The sequence below is a fragment of the Gekko japonicus genome, unplaced genomic scaffold (assembly GCF_001447785.1).
Source record: "Gekko japonicus isolate JY-2015 unplaced genomic scaffold, Gekko_japonicus_V1.1 scaffold853, whole genome shotgun sequence".
NCBI classification, from domain to species: Eukaryota; Metazoa; Chordata; class Lepidosauria; order Squamata; family Gekkonidae; genus Gekko; species Gekko japonicus.
Window position 1 is genome coordinate 30069 of NW_015164210.1, and position 12485 is coordinate 42553.

The window sequence follows — 12485 nt, forward strand, 5'->3', positions numbered from 1 at the left end:
TAAGTGCAGCAAATGTGTGTTCATGCCACATCAGTCACTCTTAGACTGTTAACATCTGTCTTCATCCTTAGATGTCAAATTCACATGACGAATATCCTCTGCAACTGATGGTCAGCATAGTTGTGTCTCGTAGTACCTCTTGTAGCCTCTGCCTCCCTAAGATCTTTTTTCAGATTCATGTGAAAGCAGGGGTCCCCAACCTTTTTGGAACTCTGACACTGGACGGTCAGCTGCCCAACATCAAAAATGGCTGCCACGAGACACAGAGACAGCTGCAAAGTCTCATGAAGTGAAGTCATGTATGACTCTGATAAGAACTTTTCCAACATGTCAGACAGAAGCTCTGTTTACCAGGATGCCTTTAAAATGTTTTTCTTTCGTACACAGCTTTTATCTTCAGTAGTACAGTGAAGATCCTTGTGCTGTGGTGGCAGCTGCTACCAAAGCAACTTCTGCCCAGCCAATCAGATCTCCCATGGCCAATCAGAAGCTCTTCTGGGCAAAAGCCCCACCTAGCCCCGCCCACTTTCTAAAGGTGGGTGCTAGGGAAGGTACCTGTGGGCACCGTGGCTCCCACGGGCACCACATTGGGGAACCCTGTGTTAAAGGAAGAAAATAAATGGGAATCTTGGGTACCCTAAAAACTAGTAACATTTTATTCCAGCATTAGGTCTTGTGGATGAGCGCTCATTTCATCAGATGCAATGAGTTGATCCTCACTTTTCCACTGAGCCACCGCCCCTCCCTTCCCTGACCATCCAGGGGCTGTGCTGGCAGTATTCTTCTAGTGAGCTTCAAGCAGAACCTGTCCCAGAAATGGAGTCTCAAGGCAAATCCACACACATTTCTTGGAAGTCCCATTAAACCCAAGTCTTTGCACCACATTTTCAACCTTCAAAGTTTTTTCCAAACTTTATTTTTATTTCACATTTTTGATAGGTACAGAAATGTCTAATATAACCAGTTCAAGTTTCAGTAGTAAAGTATACAAAACAAAACGAGACTAGACAAAAAACCCCAAGAACCAAACAAAAACCCCTGCTAGAATACGAACACCAATACATTCCTAGAAACCAAAAGCAGCTTTAAAGTGACAATGTGTCACAAACTATTATCAAGGCATTGTGAAAACATACCAACTGAGTTCTGCGAACAACAGTTTCCCATATCATACAGCAGTGTACATGTCAGAGAGACTTACAACAATATAAGCCAATATGTAAAAAGGTAAAAGTAAAGATTCCCCTTCCTTGAGAGCCAGTCGAATCCGACTCTAGGGGCCGGTGCTCATCTCCATTTCCAAGCTGAAGAGCCAGCGCTGTCCAAAGACTTCTCCGTGGTCATGTGGCTGGCATGACTAGATGCCAAGATGCAAAGAACGCTGCTTCCTTCCCACCAAAGTGGTACCTATTTATCTACTTGCAATTTCTTGCTTTCAAACTGCTAGGTTGGCAGGAGCTGGAACTAGAGACGGGAGCTCACTCCGTCACGCGACACTCGGGTCTCAAACTGCCAAACTACAGACTTTTTGGTCTGCAGCTCAGTGTCTGAATTTACTGTTCTCTGTAGAACCTATTTGTAAAGTAACAGATCCAGGTTGGGAAAGGACAGGGACCTCAGTGGGATTCAATGCTGCAGAGCCCACCTTCCAAGGCATCCATTTTCTCCAGAGGAACTGATCTCTGTAGTCTGGGAATTACCTGTAATAATGGGTGATCCCCAGGTCCCACCTGAAGGTTGGCATCCCTATGTCCCTTGCACTTGGACTTTCCCACCTGAAGGCTGGCATCCCTATCTCCCTTGCACTTGGACTTCTGTGTGTGTGTGTGTGTCCCATGGCAGCCATTTTGCAGTTGACGCTGCCTCCCATGACAGCCATTTTATGGTTGGCTCCACCTCCCATGGCAGCTATTTTGTGGTTGCACCCCCCCCCCATATCAGCATTCCAAAGGTGCCCACAGGTTCAAAAAAAGTGGGGACCACTGTAGTAGAGTAATTCTTCCCCTTTGGTTTCTAGTGTGATTTGAGAAACCCATCAGCCTCTCCACCTACCAGCCTGGCTCCCAGCAGCAAATGCTAACAGTGCCATATATGGTAGAGGCACCAGTCATTGTTGGGGTTGCAGATGGTGAAAGGGCACTGTTGAACACATACATGAACTTAGAAAGCTGTTTTCTGCTAAGCCAGACCATTGGTCTGTCAAGGTTGGTATTGCCTGCTCAGACTAGCAACAGCTTTCTAGGGTCTCAGGTGGGGAGACATGTACATCACCTACTACCTAAGGAGTAATTAACAATTAACATGTGGAATTCACTGTCACAGGAAGTGGTGGCCAGTTTTCCCTCTAAGCTGAGTTAGTGTGAGCTAGCTCACAGTCTTTTAGCCTCTGGCTCACACATTTTTGTCTTAGCTCAGGAAGGATGGCTCCAGACCAAACTGATTTATGCAGGAGCCAAATCGCTCACTCACAACTTTAATGCCAGTAGCTCACAAAGTAGAATTTTTGCACACAAGACTCCACAGCTTAGAGGGAGCATTGGTGGTGGCAGCTACAAGCATAGACAGCTTCAAGAGGGGACTGGATAAACATATGGAGCAGAGGTCCAACAGTGGCTATTAGCCACAAGGAATAGATGGGGCAGTGATGCTCTGTATTCATGGGGCAGTGATGCTCTTGGTGCTTGTGGGGCAACAGTGGGAAGGCTTCTGGAGTTCTGTCCCCACTGGTGGACCTCCTGATGGCACCTGGTTTTTCACCACTGTGTGACACAGAGTGTTGGACTGGATGGGCCATTGGCCTGATCCAACATGACTTCTCTTATGTTCTTTCAACTGGAGATGCCAGGAATGGAACTTGTGACCTTCTGCATGCAAAGCAGATGTTCTGCCACTGAGCCATTTCCCCCACTATGCCAACAGGGTCCAGGTCCCTCCTCTCTCTTCAGAGGCCTGAACATTCACATACAGGCAATTCTAGCCATTTTACTAAGCCATCCTGAGTGGAGCTCTGTCACCCAGTACTCACCACCAGTCTCTGACAAACCAGTTCAATGGTTCTAGTACAGTTACCCTCTTTGGCAATCCAGAAGCTGGAAATGTTTGTTCCCAGAGTCGATTTGATATTAATGAAGGTCTAGCAAGGATGGACCTGGGGCCGTGTCAAAACACTTAGGCAGGAACGTTTTTAATAAAATATGGAAATGAATTATGAAATATGGAAATGCAAACCGAACATCCAGCAAAGTGCAGCATCATGCTTTGTAAAAGGCACTTTGTGTGCAACTAGAGAGGGTAGAAATTGATTGGGGCGGTGTAGTTTTAGGCTCCACAGTGGAATCCCAGGTCTTGAAGATGAGAACTTTCTTTTAGAAGTCCAGCACTGAAGCCAAACAAGCTTTGCCTGACAAATATAAGCAGGACTCCGCCAGTTTGAAACCAGGATCAAATCAGAGGCCTGAAAAGATCTGGATTGCCTTGAATTGTGTTGCTCTGTAACTGAAGTCCCACCGGTTTTGAGAGGAACAGGAGGAAGGGCGGAGAGGCCCAGTCCTTGTGACTTCTCCCATCTGTCAACGAGGCCACCACCTCAGGCAGAGCTAGGGTTGCCAACCTCCAGATGGTAACCAAAGAAGGAGGGGAACCAGCATACGAGAATAGATACAAAACACAAAAAAACGCTGGCTGAAATCACGAAAGGTGAACAAAATGTAAGAACACCGTGGTTTTATCTAGTTATATGGTTATTGTGTTATTGAACTTGGTATTAAAATATTAATTGAGAGCCAGTTTGGTGTAGGGGTTAAGTGTGCAGACTCTAATCTGGGAGAACCGGGTTTGATTCCCCACTCCTCCACTTGCACCTGCTGATGTGACCTTGGGTCAGTCACAAGCTCTGGCACAGCTGTCCTTGAAAAAGAGCAGTTTGTGTCAGAGTTCTCTCAGCCCCACCCACCTCACAGGGTGTCTGTTGTGGGGAGGGGAAGGGAAAGGAGTTTGTAAGCCGCTTTGAGACTTCGAGTGAAAGGCCAGGTATAAATCCAATCTCTTCTTCTTCTATTATTTTTATACATTTTGTTCACCTTTAGTGATTTCAGCCAGTGGATTTTTGTGTTTTGTATCTAACCTCCAGATGGTGGCTGGAGATTGCTTGGGATTAACAACTGATCTCCAGGCGAAGGTGGCCACTTTGGAAGGTGGACTCTATGGCACTAGACCCCACTGAAGTCCCTCCCCTCCCCAAACCCCGCTCTCCTCAGGCTCCACCCCCAAAATCTCCAGGTATTTCCCAGTCCAGAGCTGGCAACCCTAGGCAGAGCAAATGACCAGGCCAGGCCTCCTTGCTCAAACCTAATTCTTCCCCATGACCTCTGGGCCCTGAAAAACTAGGGAATGCTTTCTCCCTCACTCCCCAGAAGCTTTATTGGGCGAGGTTTGTCCACCCACCTGGTTCATCCCCAATTGCCTGCGCTCAGGAACACAATCCGTGGTTGGGGACTAAATCTGCTTCCAGTGATAAGAAGGCCTGGTATCTTCTCAGCTGTATTCCACATAGGGTTGCCAAGTTCCCCCTTGCCACCTGTGAGGGAACAAGGGGGCGGGGGTACAGTTGCCAGATCCAGGTTGGGAAACTCCTGGAGATACAGGAATGGAATAATAATAATTATTATTATTATTATCGTATGGCATTGTGTGTAGTATAGCCAGGAGATCCTAAGATTGTCTGGCAGCTGGAAGTTCTAGCTCTTTAGTGTTATACACCACTAGGTGATGAGCTAGACATGATTTTTAGGCAAGAGACGATTCAGAGGTGGTTTGACATTGCCTGCCTCTGCTTCATGGCCTTTGTATCCCATGGAGGTCACCCATCCAAATACTAACCACAGATGAACCTGCCTAGCTTCCGAGATCTGATGAGATCGGGCTACCCTGGGCTATTCAGATCAGAGCATAGGAGTGGAACCTGGGGAGGACAGGGACCTCAGTGGGGTACAATGTCACAGAGTCCACTGGTGGACCTCCTGGTGGCACCTGGTATTTTTGACCACTGTGTGACAGAGTGTTGGACTGGATGGGCCTTTGGCCTGATCCAGCATTGGCGTCTCTTATGTCCTTATGTAGTCCACCTTCTAAAGCAGTCATTTTCTCCTGGGAAGCTGATCTTTCTAGTTTGGAGATAAGCTGTAATTCTGGGGTATCCCCCAGGTCCTACCTGGAGGCTAGCATCCCTAATTCCACATTACAGGCCTTGTACTTTGCCTCATAGAGTTCGAGGTATTTTGTTGCCGCAAGCGAGGTATGCGTGGTGCTTCCTCCCATGCAAACAGCTGGTAGCTGATGACTGGAAGCCAAACAAGTCTCAGCAGTGCTAATGAAACTAGGAGGCGGATAAAATGGGGGGGGGGACAAGTGAAAACCCAAGATCTTTGTCATATCATGTCCTTCCTTAATTTTTTTTTGTAAAATTAATCCCAAGGAAGAGTGCACAGGGGTTGCCTCCTTAGCCTAGACATAAATAAGCCCCACATGTCTAATGGAATTTACTCCTGTAAATTCCTTTACGCAGTCTTACTGCTGATATTCTTTAAGGTACCTCCAGATTGGCTTGTCCAGTAGGTGGTAGGATTAATGGGTGTCTGAGGCCTTGATGCGGCATCCCAGCTGCACTCCCCAAGACCCACAACCACCTCTAGCAGACACCAGTGCCAACTAGATATCTGGTGGTGGAAAGTGCCATCGAGTGGCAACTGACTTATGGCAACTCAGTAGGGTTTTCAAGGCAAGACATGAACAGAGGTGGTTTCCCATTGCCTGCCTCTGCATAGCAACCCTGGACTTCCTTGGGGGGGGGGTGTCTCCCATCCAAATCCTAACCAGAGCTGACCCTGCTTAGCTTCCTATCCAAAATCTGATGAGACTGGGCTAGCCTGGGCCGTCCACTTCAGGGCAGCTAGATATTTAGCAAAAACAGTTTCTTGCAACGTATCCAGGGGCATGTCTACACTACAAACTTAAGCTAGTTTCTGACTAGTTTAATTAGCACAGTTCCCTACAGGAGCCCTGGAGATGATAGTTTTGCAAAGAAGAAGAAGAGATTGGATTTATAGCCTGCCTTTCACTCGGAGTCTCAGAGCGGCTTACACTCTCCTTTCCCTTCCCCTTCTCACAACAGACACCCTGTGAGGTAGGTGGGGTTGAGAGAGCTCTGACTGAGAACAGCTCTGAGAGAACTGTGACTGACCCAAGGTCACCCAGCTGGCTGCATGTGAAGAAGTGCAGAATCACACCCGATTCTCCCAGATTAGAGTCCACACTCTTAACCACTACACCAAATTGGCTCTCTTAAGAGTATTCTCTCTTAAGGATCTTAAGGGCATTCTCAATGTCTTCTGAGCCCCCTCTCAAAATGATAATGCCCACAGTTATCAAAGAGGAAGCCATCAGAGTTAGACCAGTTTCCCAAATAGTTTGCATACGGACTACAGAGCAATCCCAGTTCTATTTCCGGCTTGCTGAAGAAATCCCTGTGCATTTATTTATGTACTTCATTTAGAGTCCACCTTTCTTGCTGGTGCTTAATCCCTTCTCAATAATGCATTACAACACTCATTATGCAGTTGCGTTACGTCAGTGCAAAACCCCAACAACAATGTGCAGTGTCAGGTCAGTGCAAGCTGTTTTGTTCTTCACTCAGTCTCATTCATGGGACCCGAGAAAATGGGACTGAGAGGGGCACAGATGGATGTGCAGGGACCACCCAATCAACTGGGGGAACAACTTCTCGAGCAGAGCTCCTATGCTGTGGGCTTCATATCAAAATATCAAAAAAGATCTTGTTCCTGTTGGTTCAAAAGAGTCTGGGATCACTTCATTCTGGAAAAGATCACAGATTACTTGCAACGGTCAGAGTTTTATCCTAAACCCTTCATTTCCACAGAGAAATGGTTCCCGTTTATGGAATTCATTGCCATTAGAGACCTCCAACCTCACAATCCTACATATCTAAAACTCTTCTGCCTTTAACTTCTTTTCCATCTCATCTCTTGCAATGTCTGGTTGTGACTCTGTTTGTGATCTTTGAGATCTGCATTGTACTATTCTTTATTTAAGATTACTGACCTCTACCTCACTAATCACTTCAGTACTGCCTATTATACTGTTAACAATGTTTGACCATGTTATAGACTCCCTAATTTACTTGCTATGTATTTTGTACTTTATTAACTTCTAAACTGTATTTCGATGTCACTGTTCTGTTATGTTCAATATTAAAATATTAATTAAAAATGTTTTTTAAAAAAAAGATTTTGTTGATCTGTAAGGTACTAGTTTGGTGTAGTGGTGGTGTAGTGGTTAAGAACAGAGACTCTAACCTGGGAGAACCAGGTTTGATTCCCCACTCCTCCACATGCAGCTGCTGGTGTGACTTTGGGTCAGTCACAAGTTCTCTCAGAGCTGTTCTCTCAAGAGCTCTCTCAGCCCCACCTGCCTCACAGGGTAGGGTGTCTGTTGTGGGGAGGGGAAGGGAAAGGAGATTGTAAGCCGCTTTGAGACTCTGAGTGAAGGGCAGGGTATAAATCCAATCTCTTCTTCTACTACTACTACTGGACTTGAAATCCAGCTCTTCTGCTGCACAGCAACATGGCTGCCCACTTGAAACACACTTCATTGGAGGCAACCTTGTCTAGCAGTGGTCGGTTGCAGGAGATTTGGGGGAGTAGAGACTGGGGAGGGCCCTCAGCAGGGTACAATGCTAAAGACTGAGTCTACCCTCCAAAGCAGCCATTTTCTCCAGAGGAACGGATCTCAGTAATCTCCAGAAAACTGTGCTTGTGAGAACACGGAATATTCATAGTGGAACGATAGCATGACGTGTATGGACAACGTTCTGTCCCCTCTTTGAAAAAGCTTTCTGGAAACGGAATTGTAACACGATGGCAGTCTCCATCAGAATTGGAATGTTTCATGTATGCATTCTTGAAGATGAATGACTTGGAATCTTCATCTGTTGCACTTTGAAATTAGCCAATGGGACACGTTTCTTCGGCACGAGCACTTTGTTCCATTAAGAAGTGTGCATGAGACTGGAAATGCTTTCAGACTGAGTGTATATGAGTTATGGTCTGATTGTTTTATGTATTAAATATAGATTGTATACAAGAGTGTCTTTATTAATTGTAATAATAGATGAATAGCACATCTGGCACCTGGAGATTGGAAGCCCTAAGTGTTGGGTGTTACAACTCAAAACACTGCACTTTTCCCCTTTACTTGATTTAATACTTCCAAACTCCCTGGAGTTTATCCACCATTTTTCACAGTGAAGATCAGTGTCAATTACTCCATTACCTCTGCAATCTTCCTATCCCCCTTTACCAATCCTCTCTCACCTTCGTTGTCTAATGATCCTGGCAGGTTTCCTACTCCTAATACATGTAAATACATGTTTATTGTTCATGTTTTTAGCAACATGTTCCCTACATTTCTGTTTCACTTGCCTTATCGTGCAAGGATGTAGACATACTAGCTCTTTGTTATTTTCATATCCTGTGTACCTTTTCCCCGTGTTAGGTTTATAGTAAACTTTTATATTTTAATACACACCATGGACTCAGTCGCTTAATACTCTGCTGACTTACTCAAAAAGAATCCCAACGCTAAGTCGCGGTGTTGGCTGTGTGTACTTTTTAAGACAATTGGAAATAGTTTGAAAGAAGCATCACTTCCAATGAATTGTTGAGTTCCAACACTGTCTTTGGTCGACATTTGTATTGAACATATAGTAAACCTGGCAAAATACATTTACCACAGGGGGAAATATTGGTGCCAGGGGGTCACCTACCATGACTTGGTAACACTCTGAGCAAACAAAAGGAGTTCTGCATTGTGGTCACTTCTTTTTGCTGAGGCCAACCAATCATTGGGAGGGAAGAGGCGCCCTCGTATAGCCTGACCTCGTCTGATCTCGGAAGCTAAGCAGGGTTGGTATTTATTATCTTATCTATTTATTATAATCTTCAGCTTATAGCCCAACCCTCCCCTGCACAGCAGGGTTTAGGGCAGGTAACATAAAATATCAAATACACATTAAACAATAAATAATTGATCATTAAACATTAAAAGCCTAAAAACTTAATTTACAACAAGCAGTTTATAACATTTTAAAAACCAATCAATCAATCAGACGGCAGCGCCTAATTTGGCACCTTTAGTGGGTCTTCTCACAAAGGAGATTGTATTTTAAGTGCGTCCGTGGATGTTAGGATGCCACCGTAACCAGAGCCGACAGCAAGAATAAAACACAGCAGAGCAACTGGAGGCCAATACGGGTGGAACTGCTGTTGCCTCAACCGTAGGCCTGGTGGAACATCTCCATTTTGCAGGCTATGCGGAACCGCATTAGGTCCCACAGGGGCCGGATCTCACTTGGGAGAGTGTTCCACTGGGCTGGCACCAGAGCCAGAAAGGCTCTGGCTCTGGTTGAGGCTAAGTGGATATCCCTTGGGGCTGGGGGGATGGGAGTTCCCTCGATTTTGGGGGCCTCAATAAAAAATAAATAATTCCCCCAGTGGGGGAAGCCCTGCCCCCAAATAGCCCTGCTGCACCTGATGTGCCTGGTGCGATGACATCACCCAGAGATGTCATTGCGCTGGGCAGTTTGCTCAGGCGACACTTTAGCATTTGGCTAAAAACTCTATGGTGACCAAATGCTAGAGCGTCACCTTTGCAAAATGCCCAGAACCATGTCTTAGGAGAGCAGGCTGGAGCCCCCCACCAGCAGAAGGTAAGGACCTGGCAACCCTATTTAGGCCTGGGATCACCAGGAGATTTTGATCCATTGAGCATAAAGCTCTTCTCATCTAGACTATTTCCATGTAGATGTTTTATATTGCTTCGGCTTGGTGCCTGGAAGGGAGACTGCCAAGGAAGACTCTGTAGAGGAAGGCAATGGCCAAACCACCTCTGCTTCTCACTTGCCTTGAAAGCCCCTGGCTGGCGTCACCAGAAACTGGCTGCAAGTTGACAGCACTTGACGCACATGCACAGCCAGTCAGTGATCATCCGCTTCCTGGAGGCCAAGCCAGATAGGGCTGCCAAGAGGGGGCGGGGGGTGGGTAAATCCCCGCTTTAGAGGCCCGATTTCCACCACCGTGGAATCGGGCCCTGGGGGGAACTCCACCTCCCCCCCGAAGCGCAGCGTGGCTGCATCACCAGAGGTGACGCAACCATGTCGATCACGTTGGGGCCGTGGCCCCGATCGTTGGACGGAAAACTCTATGGTTTTCCCTCTGACGATTGGGGCCGTGCCCCCAACATGATCAACGTCGCGCGTCACTTCCGGGACTACTAACCACAGATGACCCTGCCTAGCTTCCGATATCTGATGAGATCGGGCTACCCTGGGCTATTCAGATCAGAGCATAGGAGTGGAACCTGGGGAGGACAGGGACCTCAGTGGGGTACAATGTCACAGAGTCCACTGGTGGACCTCCTGAAGACACCTGGTATTTTTGACCACTGTGTGACAGAGTGTTGGACTGGATGGGCCTTTGGCCTGATCCAACATTGGCATCTCTTATGTCCTTATGTAGTCCACCTTCTAAAGCAGCCATTTTCTCCTGGGAAGCTGATCTTTCTAGTTTGGAGATAAGCTGTAATTCCGGGGGATCCCCCAGGTCCCACCTGGAGGCTAGCATCCCTAATTCCACATTACAGGCCTTGTACTTTGCCTCATAGAGTTCGAGGTATTTTGTTGCCGCAAGCGAGATATGCGTGATGCTTCCTCCCATGCAAACAGCTGGTAGCTGATGACTGGAAGCCAAACAAGTCTCAGCAGTGCTAATGAAACCAGGAGGCGGATAAAATTGGGGGGGGGGGACAAGGGAAAACCCAAGATCTTTGTCATATCAAGTCCTTCCTTAATTATTATTATTTTTGGGTAAAATTAATCCCAAGGAAGAGTGCACAGGGGTTGCCTCCTTAGCCTAGACATAAAATAAGCCCCACATGTCTAATGGAATTTACTCCTGTAAATTCCTTTACGCAGTCTTACTGCTGATATTCTTTAAGGTACCTCCAGATTGGCTGGTCCAGTAGGTGGTAGGATTAATGGGTGTCTGAGGTCTTGATGTGGCATCCCAGCTGCACTCCCCAAGACCCACAACCACCTCTAGCAGACACCAGTGCCAACTAGATATCTGGTGGTGGAAAGTGCCATCAAGCGGCAACTGACTTATGGCGACTCAGTAGGGTTTTCAAGGCAAAACATGAACAGAGGTGGTTTCCCATTGCCTGCCCCCAACGAGAGCTCCCGGAGCCCAGCGACGCTCCCCCGCCGGTAAGAAGATTCGACTTGGCAACCCTCAAGCCAGACCAGGTGATGATGAGAGCAACGTGATCAGAGCTCCCAGTTATCAAGTAGGTGGGTGCCTGAACTGAGATCAGGAAAACTGAGGTCGGGGGCAAAGCTTGACCCCTTCTTGCTAGGGATTCAGTCCCTCATGAGGGTGCAATGGGGTGGATCCAGGGGTCATTTAGTAGAAAAAGAGGTGCAGGAGCTCATTAGCATAACTCATTAGCATAACGTATTTGCATATGCCACACCCCCTGACATCACTGGAAGTGTGTCAGAAGGCAACACCCACCGCTCAGGCTCCACTGGACTGTTTTGGATGGCTAGTTATTGGGGGAGGGGACATGGAGATCTGTCCTCGCAGAGGAGGGAGAGCTTGCACCTGAATAAAACCTGGGTCTTAAAGGTGCCACTGGACTGTTTTGGACCGGGGGGGGGCTCTGCAACTTACCTGGCTGCTTCTTGCTCTGACTGAGGGCTGCTGGGAGCAGGGGGTGGGGGCTTGTTGCACGTGCCGGCCCCCTGGGCTCTTTACTGCCGGAGCTCCGCTCCTGTGCACTCGGACAGGAAATGACCCCTGGGTGGATCCAACTACCCTCTGGGCCTCTCCATCTTAAGAAGCCTTTCCTCCAACAGGAGAACCACTTAATTCAGAGGAAGTTTATTTCAGCTGGAGGAAGGCTTCAGACTTTGCTCAGTGGAGTGGTATGGCAGGGGGACGTCAGTTGTTTGATTTTTAGCCCTCCCCCCTGCACAGCAAGTTCAGGGCTGGCTACCACACAGTTAAAACATCACTGAAATATGACACAACCTTAACAGCGTCTGCTGCGCAATTGATAAGTCCCTCAGGATTCTGATTACAGGTAGCCGTAGACAGCAAATGGGTGGGTGATGGAATAGAGTAGGGGAGGCCAATATAGATTAATTGCCACCGCTTCAACCATATAGGCCTGGTGAAACATCTCTATTTTACAGGCCCCGTGGAACAGCATTAACTCTCATTATGAGCCTCCCAGCAGCCCATCTAATTAAGGGCAGCAGACTCTAACCTGGAGGGCTGGGTTTGATTCCCCACTCTTCCACATGCAGCCAGCTGGGTGACCTTGGTTCAGTCACCGTTCTCTCAGAAAACTCT